The sequence below is a fragment of the Arvicola amphibius genome, chromosome 3 (genome assembly GCF_903992535.2).
Source record: "Arvicola amphibius chromosome 3, mArvAmp1.2, whole genome shotgun sequence".
NCBI classification, from domain to species: domain Eukaryota; kingdom Metazoa; phylum Chordata; class Mammalia; order Rodentia; family Cricetidae; genus Arvicola; species Arvicola amphibius.
The window spans coordinates 138848001-138874824 of record NC_052049.1 but is presented as its reverse complement, the minus strand read 5'-3'; the positions used below and the strand labels follow the sequence as shown (position 1 = coordinate 138874824).

The window sequence follows — 26824 nt, the reverse complement described above, 5'->3', positions numbered from 1 at the left end:
TAACTTCATTGCGCTTGATTGAACTTGGCTTCTGAACACCCCCTAAACAGGACAGCTAGGCTAGAAAAATGGGATCTGTGTGAAAGCGATCAGAGCCTGGGCTAAATAGGAAAAATAAGAGGCATCAAGGAGGGCCAGGAAGGCATGGCTGAGTGCTTGGCACTGGACACAGGAAGCAGGCAGCCAAGATGGAATCTCCATCAGAGGGTGCAGTCCAGGTCACGCAGAAAAACCACCCTCCTTCCAAGGGGAAGAAAGGCTCAAGCCTCTGTAGTCAGAGCCTCACTCAGCAAGCAACCCACCTTGCCACCCTGCATAGTGTTATCACTTGCTTTGAGGGGATGTACCTCTGTTTAGCTGCCTAGCCTGATAATAGCCATGTTGCTTACTGTGGGGTTATTATTAGGCTGGGCTGTAAGTCTCCGTGAGTGCTCAACCTCGCCTACTAGAAATCAAGAAAGGACAGGAGGAGGGAACCCAAGCTAGCAGAACAGCTAGGTTGTTTTCCATCCCAGAGCTGGGGAGAAAACAAACGGCCCTGTGAGATCCCAGTTTCTAAGTGCACTTAAAGGTAGCAATTCCAGCCTAAAACCCTCTGGGCTTGGTAATGCTCCACCCTAGTGAAAGGGCAAAATTATCAAGGCACAGAAAGGCAAGAGGCATCCCGTTGTGGATGAAGGGTCCATGCCAGCTTCTAAGTAAAATGAGGGATTACAGTAATTCAGCCCAAAGCGATTTCCCGTTTTAACTGCTGCTTCCTGTTTTCCACAAGGGGCCTCACAAGGATATTTAGAACCAAACGCAGGGTTCCCAGGCTGTCCCTTCACTGGGGACATTCTTCACGGTTCACTCATCACAGTGTGCAACACGGCAAATGAACTGTTTTCCTACTGACCTCAATTCGGCTGCCTAGAGAATTCTTGGCTCTGCAGGGCAGAGTTGAGCCAGTTTCAGGCACCACGCACTTCTTTCCCCGGACCCAGGACCCACTGCCCTCCAAATGGGTGGGAAACCACTAGCTGGGTTGACTGGACTTCGGAACAGGGGTGCAGGACAAAAAAGGGGTGGGGAGCTCTTTTCTCTCCTTTCAGTTTGATTGCCGGGGCAGGGAAGGTAACTGATCAACCCTCCCTCCCTCCCTTCATTTCCTCTCTTGTTTGTTCCTCTAGGCAAGATAAAGAAGGTATGGGGGTTTGGGAACTTTTTTTTGATACAATTTCTGGCTACAAAAAGTTACAAAAATATACAAAGATATTTTACACACTACCAGTTTGCAACAGTGTTTCCTTCTTCCCGTTGTCATTGTCCGCCCTTCCCCAGGAGTTCTCCAGAAACGTTTGAAAAGACTATGCATGGACTCATAATGACATTTGTTTCTTACCTACAATGTGTATTTCCTAAAGAGGGAGTTTTTTCATATCCTCAGGTCAGATAGAAATACCATACAATCTCTTTGTGCCTCCCAGTGACCCTAATGGCGTCTCTAACACCATCTTTCTCCCCAGTTCAGGATTATTTGTTACATTTGGTCATTAGACCTCTTTATCTCCTCTCATTTGTAACAGTTTTTCTTTGTCTTTTATGATGGTTGACTTTTTAAAGAATTCAGGCCAATTATTTTAGAGAATTTTCCTTCCATTTAGTTTGTCTGATGTTTGCTCATAATTAGATTCAGCTCTTAGAATTTGGGCTGGAATTCTAGACAAGCAACTGGATGTCCTCTGGGTATTACATGACGTCCAGGGTTACTGGTGGGGTTTGTTCTTAGGACTTGGTTAAGTTCTGTTAGGACTTGGTTAAGAAGAAGTCCTGTTAGGACTTGGTTAAGAAGAAGAAGTCCTGTTAGGACTTGGTTAAGAAGAAGAAGTCCTGTTAGGACTTGGTTAAGAAGAAGAAGTCCTGTTAGGACTTGGTTAAGAAGAAGTCCTGTTAGGACTTGGTTAAGTCCTAGCCAGTTTTCCTGAGGAATAATTCCTATTTTTTCCTGTTGTAACTGCCAAACGGTGTGTGGAGAGATACTTGGAGGCTATGTAAATGCCCTATACTTCAAACATTTGTTGACTTTGATAAAATTAAAACTGAAGGAGTCTAGAGAGATGGCTCAGTGGTTAAGAGCACTGGGTTGTTCTTCCAAAGGACCCGGGTTCAATTCCCAGCACTCACATGGCAGCTCACAGCTGTCTGCAACTCCAGTTCCAGGAGATCTAACATCCTCACACAGGCATACATGCAGGCAAAACACCAATGCACATAAAATACATAAAAAATAATAAAAATAAGAAATTAACTTTAAAAATTAAAACTTAAAACCAGTTGCTTTCCATTTCCAGACAGACAAAGGCTAAATGACAGCTATTTGGGCTTCCCAGAGCCATGGCAGCTGACTTCCTCATAGACTACTGGGTCCCAGAGAGGGTGAAGATGCCGGACAGATAAGCTGCTGACCTATAAGGCTGTCTTCCACGTCCACAGGGAGGGAACAACACACTCTGGAAGCTGAAAACCAGAACTATGAGTCAAGCTGTGACATAATGACCAACAGCAATGGCCAGAAAAGACCGAGGGGAGACCAGCTCAGGCCATAGGCAACGCTATTACATGTGTGAGAGTAGGATCGCCGCTCATCGTCCATCATTGTGCCTGGGGGTCCATCCCACCCCCACCCTGTTCCTCTCAGCCTCAGCTGCCAAACCTTTCAACAACTACCTATTTAAAATGTGGAAGAAGCCATTTGGGACTGGATTCTTTAAAGTCAGATGGGGATCCTGGGGTATAAATAAGGCAGGAGCAGAGGAATGGATGAATGGCCAACAGGGGGCCGACATCTGTCCCTAAGCCAGACCGGAAAGTGCTCCCTCCAGGAGTGTACTCCAGCCATTTTTGTTGCCACGTGGAACTGCTCCCCCTTATTTCCTTGGCACTCACAAATGCAAACAGGAACTAGACATGCGGTGACGGTGACGGCAGGGGCGGCACTCTTCAATGGCAGCTGCTCTGCCTACTCTGGCAGACTTTGCCCTTCACCATGACCTCTGCTTCGGTCACTCGTTCACTAACTCAGTCCTCTAACCCAGGCCTCAAACCTGTGCTGGATACTGTGGTAGGCCCCGGGGACACGAGAAGCTCTTTTCTAAGACACAGAGGTTCACAAATGAATGACTTAAATCCGCACTCACGGTTTCATGGTTTGTTAACATGTGATTCCGTTCATTCTTTCACAATATAAAAACACTGGAGGAGCCCGGTGACTTCAGCAGGAAAGAGAATACAGATGTAATTCACACCAAGCTGTGGAATATTACCCCAGGCTGCCAGGTAAGCTGAGAAGACATGAGTCTACACACATCACTGATCTTCCCCAGCAAGTAAACCCTAACCTGGTGACCCTGTTTAGAGCACTCTCTGGGATGCCGTTCTAGACACACAGAGGAGTTTTACGGCTCTTCTGATTATTCATTCCATTTGAGTCAAGCTGACTACATTTTCTCTAACACACAGTTTTTCTGACTCTAACACTGTTTTTTTGTTTTGTTTTGTTTTTTTGTCCCCTTCCAAAACCTCAAAGCACAGCTGCAAAACACAGACACTTGGAATGTGATCCAACGTCTTCCTTCGAGGTACAAGGAGTTTTAATGTCTTCCTTCGAGCTATAAGAAGTTTTAAAGATCTTGACTGGAACCCCGAAAGCTTTTTAATGTAATGCAAGATCACCATATTGAACACTGAAACAAGAGTTTTCTAGAGACTCATTAGCCACCTGGTAAGGCATCACCAGGCAAAGTAGCCAGTGTTAAGTATCCCGGCTTCTTGGGTCCTCCTGAATGCCTTCTAGGCAAAGCAGCCGGTGTGTCCGGTTAAACCAGTCCCTGGACAAAGGGCTGTGGGTGGAGGGAGTTTCCTGTTCCCAAGGCACAGCCTGCCTGGTGCTCACTGAAGGCCATAGATGCCTATTCCAACAAGGATACTAGGACAAGCTCAAAACCCTCTGCATTCATCACCAACCTCTCCAGCACCCAGCCTTCCCCTCCCCACTTCCCCAGCATGCTCCCACACTCTCAGATTTAGTCACAGGAGGAAGTGGTTCTGAAGTCCCCATGCTGTCACACTTTGAAATCTGGAAGTGGGCCACATGCTGGAAAGATGAGTGAAGGAAGGAAGGCTGGGGACCAGGAGCTGTCTACTGAAGACACCTGAGCCCACCTTCCAGCCAGCAACCTCGCAAGGTTTTAATTTTAAAAGAAATTCTCAGGCAGCTGGGAGGTTAGGAACACTCCCGCTTCTCCAGAGGACCCGAGTTTGCTTCCTAGAATCCATGTTGGGTGGCTCACAACCACCATAACTCCAGCTCCAAGAGATCTGACACTTTCTTCTGGCTTCCAAAGGCGCGTGCACACACACACACACACACACACACACACACACACACACACCACGAGTAAATAAAAATAAATTCTTAAAAATAAAAACCCAGAAATTTCCAAACTGCTTCTCTTGAGCTGGAAGTTGGATTTTGAAGAATTCTGGTGGACATTCCTAACAGTCTCACGGTGGCATTTCTAAGACGGTACCTAAGTAATAAAGTCAGCTTCATGAGGAGAAAAACAGAAACAGCTTCTTTGGGGGAGGGGTTGCTGACATATTCTTATCAAGTTTTAGCAGGACCAGCTTGTGGATCCTCAGGACTTGATCTGAAATCTTCCTTGGCTAACAGTGTGAACAAACCCAGGGATGCTTAGCCTAGACATCTCTACCCTCTTGGTGTAAGGGCGTGGGGGAGGTTCAGACACTGGTATTTTTATCTACATCTAAGCTCCTGTAAATAGATTGGCTTTCCCACTATATGATCCAGCAATTTATGGCCACTAGTTATCTTTCTCAGGCACCACCCATTCCAGTCAGTAGGGAAAGCAAGCCTCCTGTTAAGTGGACCGTATTCCCCAGCAGGCCTAGCATGTACCATTCTTTGAAGCTGTAGGTGAGAGCATGCCGCCTTCCCACCTCACCCTCAGCAGTGACTCCTGGGCTCTGATGGGTAATTAAGAAAGTTTCTCTTGGGTGCTGGGATATTGAGTCAGTAACGGACACTTTCCTCGGTATTTGAAGCAGCTTTGTTTTGGCTCAATTCCCAATTCCTCCAAGACCTGGCCAAGAGAAGGAGCTTAAACTGGAGCCTGGATGGGAATTTGACTTTGTGCTTCTGCCCCTTCCCAGCTGGGGGGGGGGAGGGGCTTATTGGGGTGAAGCAAATGCTGGGAACAACCAGGGCTGGACAATGCTTTGGCTCTGAAGCCTCCCTTCAGAACTCTGAATCCCAGGGGAACATTTGCAAGGGCTATTTAGATGGCACCAACAAAAAAAATCAACATGTGACTTTGCCTTCCATCTAGATGGATGTGACCCTGGTTTTTGGAACAATTTTCTTTTCAATGGGTTTTGCACAGACTGTCCTTTGCAGGGATCAGACTAGATCTAGGCTCAAGCACTATTCAAGCTTAGGTAAGTGAGGATCAAGAATGTATGTGGGGGGTTGGCTCAAGGGGAGAGCACTTGCTACCCAAGCCTAAGGACCCAAGCTCCCTGCTCAGAACCCCCTCCCCCACACAAAAAAGAAGCCAGCCACAGGGGTGCACATCTGTAATCCCAGTATTCCTGTGGTAAATTGGGAGGTGGACACAGGAGAAGGAGCAGAAGTTTGTGGGCCTGTTAGGCTGGAGCCAGAAACAAAAGACCTGCCTCAACAAGGTAGAAGGAGCTACCTAGGATTCTGAGAGCTGTCCTGATCTCTACATTCTCCACATGCACACTGTGGTATTCATGCCTGCTGTATGTGCATGTATGCGCTATATGTGCATGTATGCTCTCTCTCTCATACACACTCACTCATACACACAAAATAATAAATAGCTTTCTTTGTTGTTGTTGTTGTTTTGTTTTTGTAACAAGGTTTCTCTGTGTAACAGCACTGCTTGCTCTAGAACTTGCTATAGATCAGGCTGGCCTGGAACTCATAGAGATCCGCCGGCCTCTGCCTCTCAAGGCTGGGATTAAATGTGCTGGGATTAACTCCTCTTTTATAAAGAACAGATTGTGAAGCCCTGGGTTCTACCCCAGGGGGAGGGGATCTTCATTCTTTTGTTTATTCTTCATATTTTGTTGATATCATTATTCTTAATTTATAGGTCGGGAAATTGAAACTTTCAGAGGCAAAGAATCTGGCCCAAGCTGACAAGGAGGTCTCCAAATAAATTAGAGCCAATCCTCCTCCCACACAGGCACTTCAGTTTTCCAGCAAAGACCACCAGGGACACACAGCCTGACTGGGCTTAGGCAGCTGTGCATGGCATGGGTGGGGCAGGGGGGACCTCACCAAGCATGGTCAAACCTCCTCCCAGAGGATTCGGGGTGGGGGTATGGACAGAAGGTCTCAGAAACTAGGGTTTGCTCTAGATCAGTGATGTCAGAGAGCAAGGTGTTTCTACGGCTACAAGAGCTGACGGAGTAAAGAGCGAGCCAGTGGGTGGGCAGAAGCAGTGGCCTCTCCCACCTGATACATGAGAACATCCTTGATGCTCTGTGGCTTCCACAGGAAACTTGGGCTTCGTCCTTGCTCAGGCAAAATAATAAAATGCCCTTGCTCTGTCTTCCACGGCCACGGCTTCAGAGTGACCTTGTCTGAGGACAGTGTTCTGGGAGCACCACTGAAGGCTAGCCCTGGCATCTGTTCTGGGCGTCAGTGTTTGTCCCTTCCGTTACCAGTGGCTTCTAAGACAAGGGTTGAGGAGAATCATTCCATAACAATTTAAATGAAGTCTCTGTTTGGTGAAACCCAAGAGACAATTGGATCTAAACTGCCCCAGACTCCCCAGCAGATGACACCAGCTCTGAGTCACACATAGTCTTCTGGCTGGGACCAGATCTTCCTCTCTTTGGATTTCCTTCCCCTACTCAGCTGGCTCATGGGCACATGGAAGCTGAACTGGGCATTGTGCTTCCTTTCTTTGAGTCATGTGCTCTTTCAGTTCAGTCACAGGCACCTGGTTGCTGGAATTAAAAAAAAAAAAAATCATTCTCAAACTCCCAAGCACTAGGTGTGGTGGAGTGATGTAACCCGGAGGGGTGTGTCACATAGGAGAGGACACGGACAGCCCTCCTCCCTTCTCCCCTGCTCAAAATTAGAGGGTGGTGACCAGAGCTCCATCACGGGTCCATAAAAGACAGGAGCCACACCCTAAGGTGGCCGAGCAGGAAATGGGAACCAGCCTGTAACCACATGAGTTCAGAGCACCGTCCTCAACTGAGCGTACCCAGAATGTTAAGTGAGAGAGACAAACACACAGCCCACCCTAACCATCACCAGGCGCTCCAAATCCTCAGGATGGAACTTTCCAGTTAACTTCAGTAAACTTAGATCCACCCCCACCCCTCAACCCAAGGTCCTTCTGTAGAGCCAGGGTTAGACAAATCTTGGCCTGCTTGAATCCCTGCATTTCTCATTGGTCTGTAACTCCAGGAAACTCTTGTTTTAGAGACTGGGTTTTGTTATGTAACTCAGGATGGCCCGGAACTCCCAATCCTCCTACCTCATTCAATTTAGTGATGGGATTGCAGGTCTGGTTTAGTTTTTATCATCTTGTCTCACGCTTTCCTAAGAGCCCAGAGCTCACGGACAGGGCCCTAAAGAGAAACTAAAGTCATGTCGGTTTTGAAGAGCATTTAAAGACTCAGCCAAGGGGAGCAGTGCAAACGTGCAGTTCCAACACTGAAGAGCCAGGGGCAGGAGGAGTGGGGTGGGGTGGGGAGCAACCAACCACTCAGGCTTGAGACCAGCCTATAACACCAAGATAGGCTGGGGAGACATGGTTCAACTGGCAACATGCTTGCTGTGTAATCATCAGGACCTGAGTTCAATCCGAGTGCCCTTGTGAGAAGGGGCTAGGTGTGGTGGGTGTCCTGTGATTGTAATCTCAGTGCCAGGAAGGCAGAGACAGGTGGATCCCTGGGGTTTGCTGGCCAGTCAGTGCAGACTGTTTAATGAAAGATCCTGCATCAAAAATAAAAAAAAGCCCAAGAAATGGCATCTGAGGTTATCCTCTTGCCTGCACACACACACACACACACACACACACACACACACACACACACACGGAAGAGGAAGCGGGAGAAGGAGGAGGAGGAGGAGAAGGAAAGACAAAACACCATCACGCCTTGATTCATCGAGTCATTCCCTCTTGGCCTCGTCTGAAATAGTCCCATCTGCAGAAGGAAGAGGACAGGCCTTAGTCTAACTGCGATTTCAATGGGTTTGCTGCACTGGCTGGCGAAGCCTCAAAAGTTAAATTTGTGACTTCCTTACCATGATGGATGGCTCCCTCAGCTCCCTCAAACTATTAGTCAAGGGTTTAAATGCATAAAATGCTTGATTTGTAAAAGGCCTCAAGGAGGCTTTTTTGTTCACCGTTGCTTCAGCGTGTGCCATCTGTCTGCATGCAAAGCCACTGGCACTTTACAAAGCTCGTCCCTGCTTGTCATTGTCCAGTCCTAGACATTAATAATTTACATGCAATGGGCAAGGAATTGATGTTAAGTATTTCCTGGCCAAAAAACCTCTCCACAGATGCAAATAATCCCAATCAGACCAAATCAGACCGAATTAAAAGATACCCAGGTTTAATGGGTGCCAGCACTCCTGGATGGCCCTGGGTAAACACGGAGGGTGGTGAAGGAAAACCGAAACAATCACTGGAGAGGGAAGAGGGAAAAGGGGAGATCACGTGTTTATTCTCGGGGGGAGGGAAAAGGGGAGATCACGTGTTTATTCTCGGGGGTGGGGGGGAGGCAGTTTAAATAGCCTGTGGGAGTGGTCTTGAGGGATCACCATTTGGCGGGCTTCTTGACCCTCCCTGGGGAGGGGTCACCATTTGGCGGGGCTTTCTTGGAGGTAAAGTTTGGACTGAGGCAACTCCCAGGAGAGGGAGCTTTGAAATGGAACTTTGCACCCAACAGTCCAAAAATGGATGCCAGGGGACTTGGGTGAAACCCCATAACTAAACAAACCAGGTTCTTTGTATGAAGGGGTACCAGGGAGCTGAGGTGACGCTTCTGACGAAGCAATAGAGATGAGGACTCATTTGTTTATGGAGTTACTCATTAAAACAAACCAAGAAAACCCTATTGAGGGACCTTTGGGTTATTTCCCTTTAATGATCAAAGGTGCCCTGAGCATCCCTGTATCTCTAAGCTTGCAGCCTTGAGCTAAGCTTCTCTGTGAAGTGGTCTCCAAAGCAAGACGGCAGGTTTGGGCTGTGAAGATGGGCTGTGAGCCAGGAGAGAGACAGTAACAAAGAATCCCTGGCAAGAAGATGGAGAGAACAACAACTTTACTGTCAACTGAGCTAGATGTGGAGTGTGTGTGTGTGTGTGTGTGTGTGTGTGTGTGTGTGTGTACCTTTGGGTATGTCTGTGAGGAATTTTCTTGATTAATGAACTGGGGTGAAAGGACCCACCCTAAACATGGGCAGCCTCATTCCATGGACTGAGGACTGAATAAAAGGAGAAAGTGAGCTGAGGCCCTGCGCTCATCTCCCTCTGCTTCCTGAATCGGGATGCAAACGTGACCAGTTGCTCCAGTCCTGCCACCATGGCTTCCTCACCATGATGGACCGTTCCCTCCAGCCACCGGCCAAGACGAGTCCTTCCTTCCTCCCTTAAGTTGTTTCTGCCGTGTATTTTCTCACAGCAATGAGAAAAGTAATTAATCCACAGAGACCAAAGAGGACAGGCTGAAAAAGGTCATTAGCCACCCTAGCATCCACTCTGCCAAAACTGTAGGCCACTGTTTTCCAACTGCAAATTGAAACTAAGTCCAAGGAAGAGGACATCACCCAGGGTAGCTTCCAGGACAGCCTGGGTAGTAGCCAGTCTTGAGGCACCTCCAGCAACAATGGAATATGGATGGGTTTTTGGACCAGCCCGTCCAGCAGCTGTGTGAATGCCTGGGGTCCTGGGAGGGCAGGCAAGGCTCTGTAGAGCTGTTTTCCGCTGGAGGGGAAGCAGGAGTGACCCCCTTCCCCCCATGATGGACAACAACATCTGGGCAGTGGGGATCAGGCAGTGTGGGAAAGGCAGGCAGGGTGACAGCCAGTTCTGCCGCACAGATATGAGCTGCGTCAGTCTGTTGACTCTCAAGTTTCCTAGTCACCTTCCCCAGGGCCTTCGCCCAGCTGTTTGAGTTAGCAGTCAAGAGACCTGTTTCAAACGAGTTGGAGGGTGAACGCTGACCCCAAGTTTGTCCTCTGTCCCTTTCCTGTTGCTGGAAGAGATTACCATGACCAAAAGCAACTCAGGGAGGAAAGGGGAAGCCAAGGTAGGAACTCAAGGCAGGAACCTGGAGACAGGAACCTGGAGGCAGGAACTGAGACAGAGACCGTGGAGGAATGCAGCTTCCTGGCTAGCGCTCAGACTCACAGTCAGTTACCTTTGTTCTACAGGCCTGGCCCACCTGCCTAGGGATGACATCATCCTCGGTGAGGTAGGCCCTCCCACAATCAACAATCAAGAAAATGCCACATAGACACACCCATGAACCAGTCTAACGGGGACCTGGGTTTGATTCCCAGCATCCACACCTAATAGTTAACAACCACCCCTGTTAACAACTCCAGTTCCTGATAACCCAACATCTGACCTCTGAGGACATTTCTCCCACATAGTACACAGACATTCATGCATAAGGTAAAAACAAATAAATAAATGCTTAAAATTGTTAAAAAATGATTAGCCATCACATCATCCGGCTTCTACGTGTGTGCCATATCACATGCACACTGGCATTCATACAGTAGTGCACACACAGACAGACAGACAGACAGACAGACAGACAGAGTCTTCTAATCATTTCTGGATTTCTGAGCTTAGAGAGCACATGGACAAAGAGCCTAAGAGTGCCCATCACAAAAGTCCAAAATGTTTCAAGTTTCAGGACCTGGAGGATTCCAAAGTCCATAGATGCGCAAATCCTTAATATAAAAGACATTACTATTTGCAAATAACCCCCATGAACTGAATAATTCCAATCACCCCCAGGTCACCCGTACTAACCAGCACAGCATAAAACATTGTATCTAGCGGCTGTCCTGTATTGTCTAGGGAACAAGGACGAGGGAAATGTCTGCACATGTTCAGTATGTACGCATCCTTTTTCCTGAATATTTCAACCTTCAGTTCATTGGCTGTGTCTTGCTGAGGCCTGATAAGGTGGGTTTATTGTCGCTATCAAGTTGGTGCCACATAGTTGGGGGAAAGGACTGACATATATCACTCCACACATAATGCAAGACAACAGACTGGATTCTAGGGTCTAGCTGAAGAATGGAAAGAGCTCAGCGCAGGGAGGGAAGCTCTGCTGACAGATCAGAGAAGGGTTCTGTGAGAGATGGGGACTTGGTGTGGACCCGGAAGATACAGATCACTTAGTCAGCCAAATGGAGGAGGAGGGACTTTCCAACAACAGAAGGGGTCCCCCAACACTGCTGGGAAACAGCCCTGGCAGCACGGTTCTTCTTTAGTACTTTGGTTTCTGCAGCGCTGGGGATTGAACCTTGGGTGCCTCCCATGCTAGACACTCTGCCACTGAACTACACCCTCACTAATTACGCACCACTCTGGATCGTCCTAGCTTATTACATGAGGCATCTGCAACCTTGCTAGAGATGTCAAGTCATGGCTCCCATCGCAGCCTAAAGAAAGATATTCTATAAATGGGGCTTAGGCCAAGCAACCTGACCAGTTCATCCATGTGGCTCTAATGCCGAATGAAGTGTGTGAGCATGTAACTGCTGCAGTGTGAAAAGATACATACAGGTGTACATACATACATATATACATACATACATGCACATATATTTATTTTATGTGAATATTTTGCATGTGCCTGGTGCCTGCAGAAGTCAGAAGAGAGCATCAGATCCCTTGGAACTGGAGTTAGAGATGGTGGGGAGCCACCATATAGATGCTGGGAATCGAACCTGGGACCATTTTAAGACCATCAAATGCTCTTACCTGCTGAGCTATCTCTCCAGCCCTAATTTTTAAAAAAAGATTCCATTTTCATTTAGGTGTGTATACAGGTGCCCAGAGGCCAGAAGAGGGGTGTCAGATCCCTTGAAACTGAAGTTACAGGCAGATATGAGTCACCCAACACGGGTGCTGGGAACTGAACTCAGATCCTCTGGAAGAGAAGAATGTGCTCTTGACTGCTAAGCCATCTCTCTAATCCCTTAGATAAACATATCATAAATAAGCATGCAGTGTTTATTCCTATCAAGAAGTTGCTGAAATATTCTCTACCTGGAATCCATTTCACCTAGATCTTGATGTAAGGTAGGAGGCACAGATAGAGACACTGCGTATGTCATCCAACTGAAAGAAAGGAGCTATTCAGAGACAACTAAGAGAGATCAAGAAAAGGCTATTGTCTAAGGAAGCAGTAGAGGGGCTGGGCTGTGGCTGGTGGGGAGAGTGCTTGCCCGGAATGCACAAAGCCCAGGGTTCAAACTCCAGCACTGCCTAAAACTGGACATGGTGGCACACAACGGTAATCTCAGCACTTGGGAAGTAGAGGCAGAAGAATCAGAAGTATATGGCCACCCTCGGCTACACAGCAAGTTTGAAGCTAGCCTAGAATACATGAGACCCTATGTTAACAACACAGGATGTAACAGTGGCCCTATGGGGCAAGAAATTCTATAGCCTAAAGACAAGTGATTTAATTGTGGTTACCAAGGACACAGAAATAGGAACAGAAACTTCCCTTGCCACCCCATTATTTTTCAGTGACCACTATGGAAATGTGTCATGCATTTCCACACACAAGGGATATGGTCCATGTGCTCTTTTGTGCTTCTAGTTCTAGCGTGTGGGCACCTTCCTCACTTCTTTGACTCTGGCCAACTGAAGGCTGGATGTCCTCTCATGTGAGTTGGCCCCAGAGCTCTTTGCTAAGTAAACCAGGGCTCTCCGTCCAGCTCGTGCATCCAGAAAGAGAAAATAGAAGGATTCCAAATGAACTGGAGGGAGGGAGGGGGCAGGAAGGGGGCACCAAGTTCCTTGGAAGTTTAAAAGTAGGAACCGGGGATGGTATTTGTGGCTTGGGACTTTCTGCACCACATGCAATGACAAAGATGACTTAATTACTCCCGTGCTTGTGGAACCCGAGAAACACTGAAATGGCTGGGTCACACCCAGGCTGGCTGGAGCGAGAGTCAGACGGGGAGGCCTTCAGCCAAGCCAACCTGCTCTGCAAACCTAAATATGACCAAGCCTGTTTGGCCTTTCCGCCTCAGTCTCCTTGGAGTAGACAGAGGCTGGCTGCCAAAGTCAGTCATCTTAGAAATAGCCAGCTTTGGATATGGTCCTTTCTCACCTAGTCCTTGCCTCACCTAGACCCTGCCTCTCCCAGTCCCTATGCTCACCTAGTCCCTGCATCTCACCTAGTCCCTGCCTCACCCAGACCCTATGCTCACCCAGTCCCTGTGCGTACTCAGCCAGCCTACATTGTCGCTCTTTCTTGGTACTTCAGTTTCCTTTTTCTTCTGACTTGGAATAGCAATGGGGTTGTGACTCACCGGACTGAGTGCTTCCCCACCATACACAAAACCCTAGCTTCCATTCATGTTGCAGCATAAGCTGGGCACATCGGCAAACACCAGTAATCACTTGAGGAGAGGAGGGTGGAGGATCAGAAATTCAAGGTCATCCTTGGCCACACAGAATTCCAGGACAGCGGGGTTACAAGAGCTCTTGTATAAAAACACAAAACAACCCCCCCCCACCAAAGGCAACTATGTGCCTTAACTATGTTAAACAAAGGTGGGGGGGGGGATGAGCAAACAGAAGAAAACCTGGGAGAGAAAAGACTATTGTACTGTGGAGATCACTCATGGGACATTTTTCATAGTATCTTTGGGGGCAGAGGGACCTTCACACATGCCAGGCAGGCACCTGCCACTCGGTGTTTCTGTATTGTTTTAAAGACATATTTCGGGCGGCGGGGGGGGGGGGGGATTTGCAAACACCAAGAAACAGACTTTACATTGAGGCATCTTTGCCCAGTAAGTGCAGCTGGGGTTGGCTTGGGGTGTTTCTGAGAAGCAGCAATGAATGACAATAGGAGAGAAAGGCAATGAAGAGAGCAGACTCCAAATGAGGGTGTGTGTGAGTGTGTGTGTGTGTGTGTGTGTCTGCGCACGCGCGTGTGTGCATGTGTGTCAGGAAGGGAGAAGCAGGGGGAGGGGAAGGCAGGATGGGACCTTAGACCAGGGGACAGCAATCTCTTACCATCTTAGGCACTGAGTGCGTCCAGGTTTGTGACTAATAAAACCCATCACAGAGCAACTGTGGCACTCTCTGAATGATTGAAGCCAAGTCACAAGTCACTCTGGGCTAACACTGTGCCAAGGCTACTTGACCCTTATAAAAATCCTTGACAGTAGAGTGGGTGCCATTTTTCCAGGGCTTTTGCAAGCTTCCTGACAGAGAAAAGGGCCTGCTCTGCAGGCTGAGATGCTAACGAACTCATCTCCAAGTTTGCCCAAAACAAAACAAACAGACCAAAGCTGTGGCTAGCTCTCCCTCTTTTCAACAGTATTGCAGAAAGATGAAAAAAAAAAAAAAAAAAAGACTAGCAGAAAGAATTCTGGGATGACCGATCACATGACTGCATACACTGCCTCCCATCCACCTATCCCTCTTCACTTCTGCTCACTTCCTGCCAAGACAGACTAGACTGTTAATTCTAATGTTTATTTTGTACAGTGTGAACTGTACCCCCAAACCCTTCTATTTCCACAGCACACATCTCAGAGGATTTATGCAAAGTCCTCCAGGATGACTAGCGAATCTCTTCCCGTATTTCCATGAACACTTCGTGCTTCCTAAGGAATATGCTATACAGAGCAAGCGATGCACACTTGAAGTTGGAACTGAAGAGGAAAATAAACCTGGAGTTGGCACAGGGCCTGTGAAAGGCAGCATTGCTAAGACCTAGTTCCTAACTAACACCTATGACCCTGTCTGTTGCAGAGCCAAATGAACAGCCTCAGTAATCCCAGAATATTTCAGAACGTTGAGTTGTAGTCTTGATAGGATGGCCATCCTCCCAGCTCCCCACATCCACCACCACCACCACCACCACCACCACTAGGTCACAAAAAAGCTCAGCTGATGTTTGTGTTTGGACCAAGAGAAACATTACATACTCTAGCCTTGTGCCCCATCCATCCATACCCATCTAACAAGGTTAGATGAGACCTCAGTAAGAGGCCTAGAGGAGGGGCTGAGGGCCGGAGGCTCAGTGGTAGGGATGTTTGCCTATCATAGGAGTGGCCCTCTCTCAGCTGGGACTGAAGAAAGTAAAAGCTCAGGCTGGGGAGATGGCTCTGTGGTTAGGAACACTGGCTGCTCTTGCGGGGGGGGAACCTGGGTTTTTTGGTTCCCTGCACCCACGTGGCGGCTCACAACCATCTGTACAGTCCCTAGAGATCTGTAGTCTTTCTTCTTCTGACTTCTGTGGGCACCAGGCACACACAGGGTGCATAGACATACATTCAGGCAAAAGACCCATACACATGAAAAAAAATAATAATTAAAAAATTTAAGTAGTTAAAAAAACAACTAAAGACCAAGTTAGTGGGATACACAAGTGACCCTGTAGGGAGGTTTCCTACCTCTGCACAGACCTTACTCAGACACCTAGGCTGCGATCAGAGGGGCAGTGCTAGCTAGGGTTTCTACCATGCCACCATGGCAAGGAAGGCTGGCTGCGGGGGAGGACCAGTCTACCAATGCCATAACCCCTGACTAGGAGAGAGGGCTGGGCTCAGACTTGGGAAAGCAAACTGTCTGACTCATCAGGAGCCTCAGGGAGACTGAGGGACAGGAAGGAAGGCTGGTGTGACCTACAATCAGCAACTCTCTGAAGTCCCTCCTATGAGCTAATCTATCTTGATGGCTGACCTTATGACCTTGTAAGGCAGGCACTCTCATCCATGCTGCTGGGCCGTAGATGAGGAAACCTTGGATTTATATCAAGTTCAAGACTAGACTTAAATACTCCAGACCTTGTCTCAAAAACAAACAAGCAAACAAAAACCCAATTTATTTGAAAAACAAACAACAAAACCCCACATCATTCTTAGACACAAAAGTACAAACTTCTTTTAAAAATATTTATTTAGAGGCTGGAGAGATGGTTCTGATGTTAAGAGCACTTGCTACTCTGCCAGAGGATTTGAGTTCAATTCCCAGTAGCTGTACAGGGATTCACAACAGTCAGAAATTCCAGGTCCAGGGGATCCAACGCCCTCCACTGGCTGCTGAGGGCACTGTACTCATGTGATACACACACAGACCGGAGGGAAAACACCCATACACACTTGGTTTTTGATTTTTTGAGACAGGGTTTCTCAGGATAGCTCTGGTCATCCTGAAAGTTGCCCTGTAGACCAGGGTTGCCTTGAACTCAAAGAGATCCCCCTGCCTCTGCCTCCTGAGTGGTGGGCTTAAAGGCATGCACCAACACCTGGCAAAATATTTTTATGTGTACGAGTGCCTGCACACATGCATGCCGTGTGTGGTGCTGGAGGAAGTCAGAAGAGAACAAGGACATCAGATCCCCAGGAACTGGAGTCATAGACTGTTGTGAGCCACCACATGGGTGCTGGGGACCAAACTAGGTTCTCTGAAAGGTCAGTCAGTGCTGTTAATGCAGAGCCATCTCTTCATACCCAAGGCCTAACCTTCTGAGTACACAGTGGCTCCTGAAGTCCAAACTGCTTGCCTAGAACCAGTGAGGTGGAAGTTGAGCAAGCAGGCATGAGGGAGAAAGGTACCTCCACTCGGCTGTTTTTAAAGCATCAGCCTGCCTATGGGTAAGCGAAGCCCGACCAAGTCACCACCCAGATTTTGCTGCTTCAAAAAGCATGCTGGTTGTTTCGTCTTTGACACTTTTCTTTCTTAACGGTGCCTTAAAAATTGGTCCTTTTGCATTTTAAGGTCTTTTTAACTTCACATCAAGAGAAGCCATATTTCTGGGCTTGGTGAGATAGCTCAGTGGGTAAAGGCACTGGTCACTAAGAATCACCACTTGAGTTTGAGCTCCAGGACCCACTAGTGGAAGGAGAACTGAGCCCCAAAAGTTGTCCTCTGACCCCGACACACACACATACACAAACACACACACACACACACACACACACACACACGAACACAAGTAACTTTAAAATGTAATTTAAAAGCCTTTTCTGATGTGCTAAGTCAACCTTAATAGGTTAGGGAGCAGCACATCCATTAGCCTATTGCTGTCAGGCTTAACAGCAAATAGACGAACATGCTTTTTAAAAATCAGTGGAAATGAAAATGGAAACAGGAATTATTTTAGCAGGAAAGAATTATAAATTTCTAAAATTAAAACCAATCAATGGAGTTTTAGTTTTGACAAAAAAAGCGGTTTCTTAACATAATAATAATAATAAAAAAAGACACAATTTGGAGGCTGGAGAGTTGGCTCAGTGGTTAAGAGGGCTTGCTGCTCTTGCAGAAGTCATGGTTTTCATTCCCAGTACCCACACATTGGCTCACAGCCATCTGTAACTCCAGTTCCAAGAGATTCAAGACCCTCTCTGGCTTCCCTCAGCGCCAGGTAAATATATGGTGCACTTTTATACCTGCAGACACAATACCCAGACAAAGAAAACTAAAATTCAAAAAGAGACACACTTTACCATGGAAATTAATATTCAGGTATTAAATGAAAAATGGTGTGAGAGTCCATCTAGGAGTGTTGTGTGGGCTGGATTGTCATTCCGGAGGAGAGGGGGCCTGGAAGTTAGGGGTAAGCCCAGGCTTAAGCAAAGTCTGTAGCCAAAGGGCAAGGGCCTGGTGTCTGAGCCTGAAACAGCAAATACCCCTCATGGGAACTTCCGCAGCCCTGGAAACCCCAGTGACTGCCTGAAGATGGAGAAAAGCAAGCCAGGAGCAGAAAGCTAGCATCAGTCACATCTGAGCAGTGTGTGGTGTGGAGGGAGTCAGGCCCGGCTTTAGCAACGAGTCATAAATAGGAAGCTAAGGCTCCGTCAAAGGCAAGTAGGATAGCCAAGATCACGGCAGGAAGCGGGAAAGCGAGAAGAGTGCACACCTTTGTGGATGGGAGGCAGCAAATGACATCTGCACTTTTAGAAAGCCCAGAGGGGACTCTGTCTGACAGAGTCCCAATCCTGGGGTGGAGGCGGGGGATGGGGAGCTAACCGAGGAACTACCTTCCCTTTAACAGGTTTAACAACTTAAATAGCTCAATTTTTCATTCGGTTAAGAGAAAGGATCTCCAAATAATAGACGCAAGGATTTTTATGGGATGACTGACAGCCTTCAGCTCAGGTAGTGTCTTAGACATTGTAAGCCGAGCTGGTCTGTGCACACTCTGTCCACAAGCTGAGAGTTGAGATGGCTTACATAACGCAACTCGCTTCATGGTATGAGTAACATGTACTTTCTAAAACTTTCATTTTGTTATTATTCTATGTGCATGGGTGTTATAAGAATGCACATCTGTGTCTCACATCTGTGTTTGGTACCCACAGGGTCCAGAAGGACACTGGATCCACTGGAACTGGAGTTAGAGATGGCTGTAAGCTGCCACACAGGTGCCGGGAATCAAATCTGGGTCGTTGGAAGAGCTGTCAGTGCTCTTAACCACTGAGCCACCTCTCCAGCCCTTGAATAACATACCTTAAAACAGGACACGGGCTGGAGATATAGCTCAATGGTGGTTCATTTGCCTAGCAAGCTCAAGGTCAAGTCTTCAAACCTCAGTAGCACAAAAATAAACCAATTATAGATAACAATAAGAGCATAAAACAGCAAAAACTAACTAGGAGGGCAAGGGTATAGCTTAGCATACAGGAGGTCCTAGATTTGGTTCAATCACTTTAAGCGTTTTTTCTTCATGAAAAGATACCATTACCTTTTAAGAAATGAATCTAGCACTTCCTCTTTATCATTTTAGAATTAAACTATCCTTTCTTCCTTGAAGTAGCTCACACTGATAAAAAGCTGCTCTGTATCTTGAGTACATGGCATGTGCCTTCACCCTGCTGTAGCTTAGACAAGGCCTTGCTTGGACTTGACATCCGCCTGACATTTTCTCACCTGTCAAGTAGGGAGTATGGATTGTTGCCCACAGCCTGTCCCAGCTCATGTATCCCATACTGGCTTCAAACTCACTAAGCAGCCCAGGATGGCCTTCAATTTCTCCTCTCCTACCTCTCCCTCCCCAGTGCTTGGGCTACAGGTGTGCTCTACCAAACCATGTTTATGCAGTATTGGGGATCCTTTCCAAGAAAGGCACATACGTGTGTGTGTGTGTGTGTGTGTGTGTGTGTGTGTGTGTGTGTGTGTGTGTATGTTAGAAGAGCAAATCAGAGGCAGCGTACTGTGTTCAATCAATGATACCCCATCTCTCCCTCCCCCCAAAGTAGGTTAAGGAGGCATTGACTCTTGCTATGACCTTCAGCTTCACTAGCAGAGAGGGCTTGAAAATTGGAGGCTTGACTTGGCTTGGTATGGACGGGTGATGAGACCTGAGACTCCTGTACGGGCTTTCACATTCAGCAGAGTGCAGGCTTCGTGCTTCTGAGGCACGCACTCTACTAACTATGCTACAGCCCAGCCTCTGGTCTGAGGTTACTTTTTATTTTTATTTTATTTTATGTATACGAATGTTTTTATTTGCAGGTATGGCTGTGTACCACTTGCGTACTTGGTCCCCACGAGGCCAGAAGAGAGCCTCAGATCTCTTGGAACTGAAGTTATGGGCAGTTGTGAGCTATCACATGATAGCTGGGTGCTGGGAATGGAACCCAGGTGAGACGTCCGCGCTCTTTCTTAACAGCTGAACTATCTCCCCAGCTTCTGGTTTTAGGTTCTTTAGGCTCTGATCAAACTCAAAGGTTCAGTTCTTGGTCTATTTGTGTTAAAGCTTATCATCAGGTGCTCAAATGAAAAAGGAAGAAAGGGAGGAAAGAAAAGAGAAAAAAAACCCAGAGAACTATGTATTTCCCTTAATACGCAAATAATTCTCACTTCCTCTGGAAAACTCCACAGTAGAATAAGTCATGAGGTCAACCTAAACTCACCTACATTTCAATTCAGAAACCATGAATTCTGGGCCGGTAAGTCGGCTCAGCCTGAGAGCGAGTGTTCAGTCCCTGGAGCCTCCATGAAGGCGAAAGGAGAAAGCCAATTGCACACACCTGTCCTTTGACCTTCACGCGCTTGCCCCGACAATCTACGCCCCCTCCCACCATACGCACACCAGGGAACAGTAAGCTAAAATAAATAAAATGCTCTTTTAAATCCCAAGATTGTTTTCAGTGTCACAAGAAGTAGCTGTTGACTTGTGACGATTTTAATTTTAAATTATGTGTGTGTGCGTGTCTGAGGAGGCCAGAACTGAATCCCCAGGAACTGGCGTTATGGCTTGCTGTGAGCCACCCAACCTGGGTGCTGAGAACTGACCTTGTGTCCTCTGGAAGAGCCACACATGTTCTTACCCACTGAGCCATCTCTTGAGCCCCTACTTGTGGTTATTAAATAGTGCCCTGAGCCCACGTGACCCCCCCACAAATGGATTTGCAGGGCTTCAACCCTCTGATTTTTGTCTGTGGGGTGTCTGTTAAAACAGCCATGGGTTCTTAGGTATCTTAAAGTGAGACTTTAACTAAAGGTGACGAATTGCTCTCTGAATGCTTCCATCTGTCACCAAAATAGAGAAAAAACAGGAGAGGAAACCAACGAGCATTCGGGTGAGCCTGTCTCAATGGCCAAGATCCTGCCCACTTCCCTACCGTAGATAAAAATCTTATGTATAACCACCAGTCGGAAAACAAAAGGGGAAGACAGTCCTGAAAGCAGGCTTTGAGAGGCCAGATACGCTCCCTCCTAGGACATGGATACTGGGTGTGACTTACTGGGTCCCAGTAAGAAAAGAGAAAGAAAGTTGGCAGGGCAGCATCTCTTCTTGACTCTAGCTGAATTGCAAACCACACACCTGAGTCTCAAGTCTGGTCACCCACCCACAGTGTCCCGAGACTGGGGCTCCCACACTTCAACTTCTACTGCCAATGTAGCTCAAGCTCCCAGGTAGAACTAGTGCCTGTTTAACTTACTATTCGGGGACATGGGGGTGGGGTGCCAGGGATTGAACCCAAGGCAGAACGTACTCGCCTAGATCAAATGCATACTTTTTTAAAAAACCATTTTATTAATTTTTAAAAGAAATCTAGCCCTAAATATCTGCTTTGATGAGAGAGTAAGCATTATGTAAATATTTGCATCTATTTACTTTAAACACTGAACTGCTGTGTAGAGAATTCCAGAGGCCAAAAAGGGAAACAGAGAGCAACAAGGAACATTCTACATTATTCTAGGAGGAATACTCTAGGAACAGAGTGATACTGAGCTGTGAGGCCAAACTGCATCTTTATAAGTAAAAACGGGGAGACAAGCTGATGCCCGGTGTGGGGGTGGAGAAGACGTGATGTCAGAAAGACTAGGCCAGCTGTTTCCACACACATGTCCTGAGCAAAGCCAAGACCCTCTGTCAATAGAGGGGCGAGGTTCCAGTCTCTCTGAGGAGACGAGGTAGGTGGGGCTGGCCTGTGCTAGAGGTGCCAGAGCTCCCAAGTCCATCGCCCCACGGCGTTGACAGAGCCACGTGACCGAGGTGGCAGGCACCAAAGGTGAGAAAGCCAGGTGCGACCTGGGCAGTCAAAGGCCTTGCAGAATTTGGCCTTTGCTCCATCAATGGTAGCAGGTGAAAGGATAAGGCGAGTCATCCTTACCCTTGATAAGGAACAGGGAGTGGCCGTCTGTTTAGGGCTCTGCACAGACGCACAGACTAGCCAAATGCTGCCAGGCTTAAGCACTAGGTGTGTAAAAATCTAAGGGATGGGGTGGGAGAAAGGACCAGGATTATATATAAGCTTAAACTAAAAAAACAAAACAAAACAAAAAACCCACAAAAAAACAAAGCCCGAGGCAGAACTGGTTTATCACTTAAGCTCTGAGAGAGTGGCAACCATCCGACTCTTTAGCTTGGGTTCAACATACCAATAAAACCAGACAGAGCCTGCCATCCAGATAGGCATCAGAACAGAATGAAAATGGTTAACAGGAAAACACAGCAAGCATTTCCTAAGTGCTCAGTCAGTTACATCTAGTTCTTTGCTCTATGGGAAGCATGGCTCAGGCATTAGAAATACAACCTCTTATGAAGCTTGCATTCTAGCCCATGAGACGCCATGCAAGGCTTGACAGGGCTCCTCTACCTTCCTTAACCAGTTAGGATGAGGTCTTTGTTCCTCCCTCTCCATCTAGTGTGGGGATCAGAGAGACCAATGTCTGACCCAACAGCACCTCAGCTAGCACGTGATATGCAGCTGAGGCCGGAGGGCCCCCGGAATCTTCTAACTAAATGGTTCAGACACCCACGTAGCGATCTGACCTGTGCACAGTTGGAAGAAGAATGGACCTGAGACCCAGAGCACAAGCATTTGGGGTCACTCCAAACCCAAGGAGATTTTGACATCTGTTCAAAGGAGCCGCAGGCACTTGGTAAAGGGCACCCCAGGGCCTCTGTGAGTCAAAGCAGAGAGGAAAAAGCCCACCCAAACTTTCCCACAGTACGTTAGCGTTCCTTCCAAGTGGAGGCCATCATATGACTGGGATGGTGACTGCCAGCTGTCGAACACTGAGCAGGCCACTTCCTGCAGAGCCACTGCTTTTTTTAAATCCCCTCTTAAGGTCTTTAAGAGCAAACCACAGCTATTCTCACTTCCCAGAAGCCTCTGCTGCTTACAGCGTAAGCGTAGCTCCCCATGGAGAGGGCGAGCTGGTATTTCAAACATGAAACATCAAAACGTGGATTAATAATTTGCCAATGACTCTAAACAAACACTGTCCACAGTAGGGAAAAACCACCCCTACTTTGAAACAAAGAGTCAGTCCAATTACCTCCATATTCTAGAAAGTAAACTGCAAAATACCTTTTCATGCCTTCCCAGAACTCAATTGTTATTAACGCTGATGTTTCCAGGGTTCTTTTTTTTTTTGAGCATTAATCATTCCCAGCTTTGGCCTTCTGCTTCAGCAGAGAGTTCATGGCATTCTGCATGTGGAGTTCTGTACTTTCTGCCCAGATAAATTAATACATATTCCAAAGTCTGGGGCCACGATCAATGAAAACCACAGCGAATTCCTAAGCAGTAATAGATATTCCACGTGGCTCGAAATGCTCGTAGGAGGATTTTTTTAAGGGCAAGAATCAAAGTGTTGTAATTGAAGATTTTAAAAATCAAAGCAGGCAGGCTTTCTGGGGTACCTAATGTTCAAGTCAAGGATCATTTAAGGTAAATGGCTCCATGTCCTCCCTTGCTGGCGCTCTTTCCAGATTCCGGGTTAGACGCTAGCGCCGACTTGGTGTTAGGTCGGTACCATCAAGTTAAACAGACAGTGCGGGGCAAAAGGTAGCAGAGGTGCATATAGAACATGTACTTAAAAAAAGTAAACACTCTCAAAGAGGGCTGCCGGGCCTCTGCCTAAATCCTCCCCCAGACACACGGTGCAAGGAGAAACGGACATATAGCTGGCCTCAGAAGACTTGCTGTCTTTTCGCCACGGACTCCCCAGCGCTGGGATCGGAGGCAGCCCTACAGAGACTGCCCTGTTAGTCACAGTCACCTTTCTTTCCAACCCTCCGACTAAGACGAAAGAGTGGACATCTCTGAGCTTGGGGGAAAGCAGTCTCAGGTGGAATGTGAGGTTGGAAGGTGGGTGCTTGGGAACCACAGAACTGCACAGTATTTGGGGATGAGAAGGGGGCGAAGTGGTGAATGCAAGAGAAAGGAAAGGATTGCAGTTCCTAGGTAGGAGCAGGACTGTCGTGTGTCCATTTCATTGCTGATATCAGCCCCAGGTTATGTAGATGGGTATTTTGCTTGCATGTATGTCTACGTGAGGGTGTCAGATCTTAGAGTTACAGACAGTCGTTAGCTGCTATATGGGTCCTGGGAATTAAACCCGGGTCCTCTGGAAGAGTAGTCAGTGCTCTTAACTGCAGAGCCATCTCTCCAGCCCCCAAGTTGTTTCTTTTATTTGTTTGTTTGAGGTACTTGAACCAAAGGCCTTGTACATGCTGGACAAACACTCTACCATCAAGTTACAACCCCAGCTGCCTTTTACATTAAAAAGTATTTTATTTTATTTGTGTGTGTATACATGTGTGTGTGAAAGAGACAGAGAGCACGCATGCACACACACGCATGCACACACACATACACACACACACACATGTGCACGCGTGCGTGGATACGTGTGTTGGATCCCCTGCAGCTGGAGTTAGAGGTGGTGGTGAGCCATCCAGCATGGGTAGCAGCCCAGCTCTGTGCACAAAGCTCCACCCGAAGGTCTGGTTCACTTGCTCCAAATGTGCCTCACGTTGCTTTTCTCTTGGCATCTAGGAGTTTGCACTCCGCAATCCTGTAATTTCTCGGCTCGATCTCACCGCTTGCAGCTCTCTTTGATTATTGCAGGGTAGGGGTGATGTTCAAAAGACAAGAAAGGAAACGGAAAGGCTCGTTTTAAAATAAAGATAAGGTAAGGCTAATTCAAGCAGAATGCCGCCCAAAGCTCTCCTTTGTTAGCCTGGGATGCAGACACTAGACAGGAACTGACACACACGTAGAAATTAAGCGAAAAGCAAAAGCTGCCCTGCAATTTTGCAGAGCGTCTGCTTTCTCACCCTTCTGTCTTCGGGGCCTTCAAACCCTACGAGAGAGTGCTCATCTAGCATACACAAAGCTCTGGGTTCCATCCCCGAGTACCATTTAAACTGTGTGTGGTGGTACATGCATATGGTCCTTAGGGGTTGGAGGCAGAAGGAGCATCAATTTAAGATCATCCTTAGCTATACAGAATGATCCAGGCCAGAATGGCCACTAAGACTCTTTTCGAAAACAAAACAAAAACTGAAAGCTGAAGCAGATCAAGTAGATAGCATCTCTGACTGGCCCAGGAGGAACAGTGTTCTCGGAGAGGTTAAATAAGCTTGCAAAGACCTAGGCAATGGAGAGAATTCAAAGTCGTCTAGTCGCTGCCACATCCTTGTGAGATAAAAGTGTACAACCAGATTAATACACCCAACAGTGCAGCTAATTTTTATTTTTTGGTTTTATTTTTTGTTTCTCTGTGTAACAGTCCTAGCACTCCTGGAACTCGCTTTGTAGCCCAGGCTGGCCTCAAACTCACTGAGAGTCACCTGCCTCTGCCTCCCAAGTGCTGGGATTAAAGGCGTGTGCCACCACTACCTGGTCAGTGCAGTCAATCTAATGGAAATAAATTCTAGGCTTTCTATAGCATTGATAAAAAGCATTTACTATCTCAAAGTTATAAGTAAACCCAGATCACAAGTTGATTTAGAGAAGAAAGCGTAAGCCGCAGAGCCCAGGACTTCCAGTATGTGGTGGCCACAGGAGGGGACATTCATGCTGATGCAACACAGACCAACCTGAACAGCAGTGGCAGCCTTATGAAAGTCAGAGCATCCTCCAATAAATCTGCACAAGGGTCACTGACCAGTCCAGTGCCAAACACACACCAACTGTCCCTATTACTTAGATCTGACCTTTGCGTTACCACAGAACAGGAGAGGGCTACAGAATTAATAATTCTGCTAGCTTTCTCTTAGATGGGGCTGATTTCATTGTCACATCCAGCTCCAGTGTTTTATTCTTTTTGAAGTCCCAGGGATGAAATCCTAGGACCATGCACATGCTAGCAAGCTCTCTAACACTAAGCGCACCCTTAATCCCCTATGTTATTAAGTATTTATTTGTGTACAAAGGTGTGCTTGTACATGTGGCCGTCAAAGGACTTCAGGTCTCGTCCACCTTATTTTCTGAGACAGGGTCTCTCATCCTTTGGGCTAGAAGGGCTGGAGAGCGAGCCTCAGGGATCTAGCTGCCTCTGTCTCTCCAGGGCTGGGGTGACAAGTGTGAGCCACCATACCTGTTTTTTCTCATGGCTTCCAGGGAGTAGAATTCAGGATGTCATATTTGTAGGCAAGCATTATTGACAGCTACATTCCAGGCTTATGCTGGGTCTTAAGCAGGTGTCTATGATGTATAAAGAAGCCTAACGGCTCCTCATCCCTCCCATCACCCTCAGAAAGAAGCGTGGAGGTAAACCTGATGGGACATGAATTGTGAGTCTGACCTTGCTTTCTCTGAGGCCTTGGAGGGTCTAACTGTAACTGTCTGTGGTGACCTTACAAGGAACGCTCACAAGTACCACCTAAGGACAATCCACCAGCAAGTGCCACATGTCTAAAAATTCTGAGATCTCCGCTCCGAGTCCATGTGTTGCTTTTTAAGCTTCTACTTTAACTATCCTACCTCATTGCTACAACTTTCTACATAATCCGCGAACTTGCCAATCTCCTACATCACTGTGAACAGGTCTCCGAATCACCTCTTCTCCCGGAATCACCTCTTCTCCCGGAGGGGGAAAGGTTATCTGAGCAAACTGATTTCCACTTTCTTCTCGTTCTCCTGCCTTGCTTTCAGCTTCTAGGTTTTCTCCCCCATCCCACACTATGTTTACATTGGAAAGAGTAAGTTCAGTAAATTCTTCTTAAGCTTCAACAGCTAGGTAAACACTTTGGAATCAGTGAACCCTCCCAGACATGTGCCCAGTAAGAGGGAAGCGTGTGACAGGC

The 26824-nt window shown here is 47.3% G+C and overlaps 1 protein-coding gene across 2 annotated transcripts in view; it reads right to left on the bottom strand.

Annotated features, from left to right (window-relative positions):
* Nucleotides 1–26824, bottom strand: part of Myo1e (myosin IE) — a 196874-nt gene that overhangs the window by 138984 nt on the left and 31066 nt on the right. The window contains exon 2 of one of the 2 annotated variants that reach the window (XM_038321973.1): nucleotides 7581–7674. The exons of the other annotated variant lie outside the window; for it this stretch is intronic. The gene's annotated coding sequence lies outside the window, so the exon portion shown is untranslated. The remainder of the gene's footprint in view (nucleotides 1–7580; nucleotides 7675–26824) is intronic. 2 annotated transcript variants of the gene reach the window in all.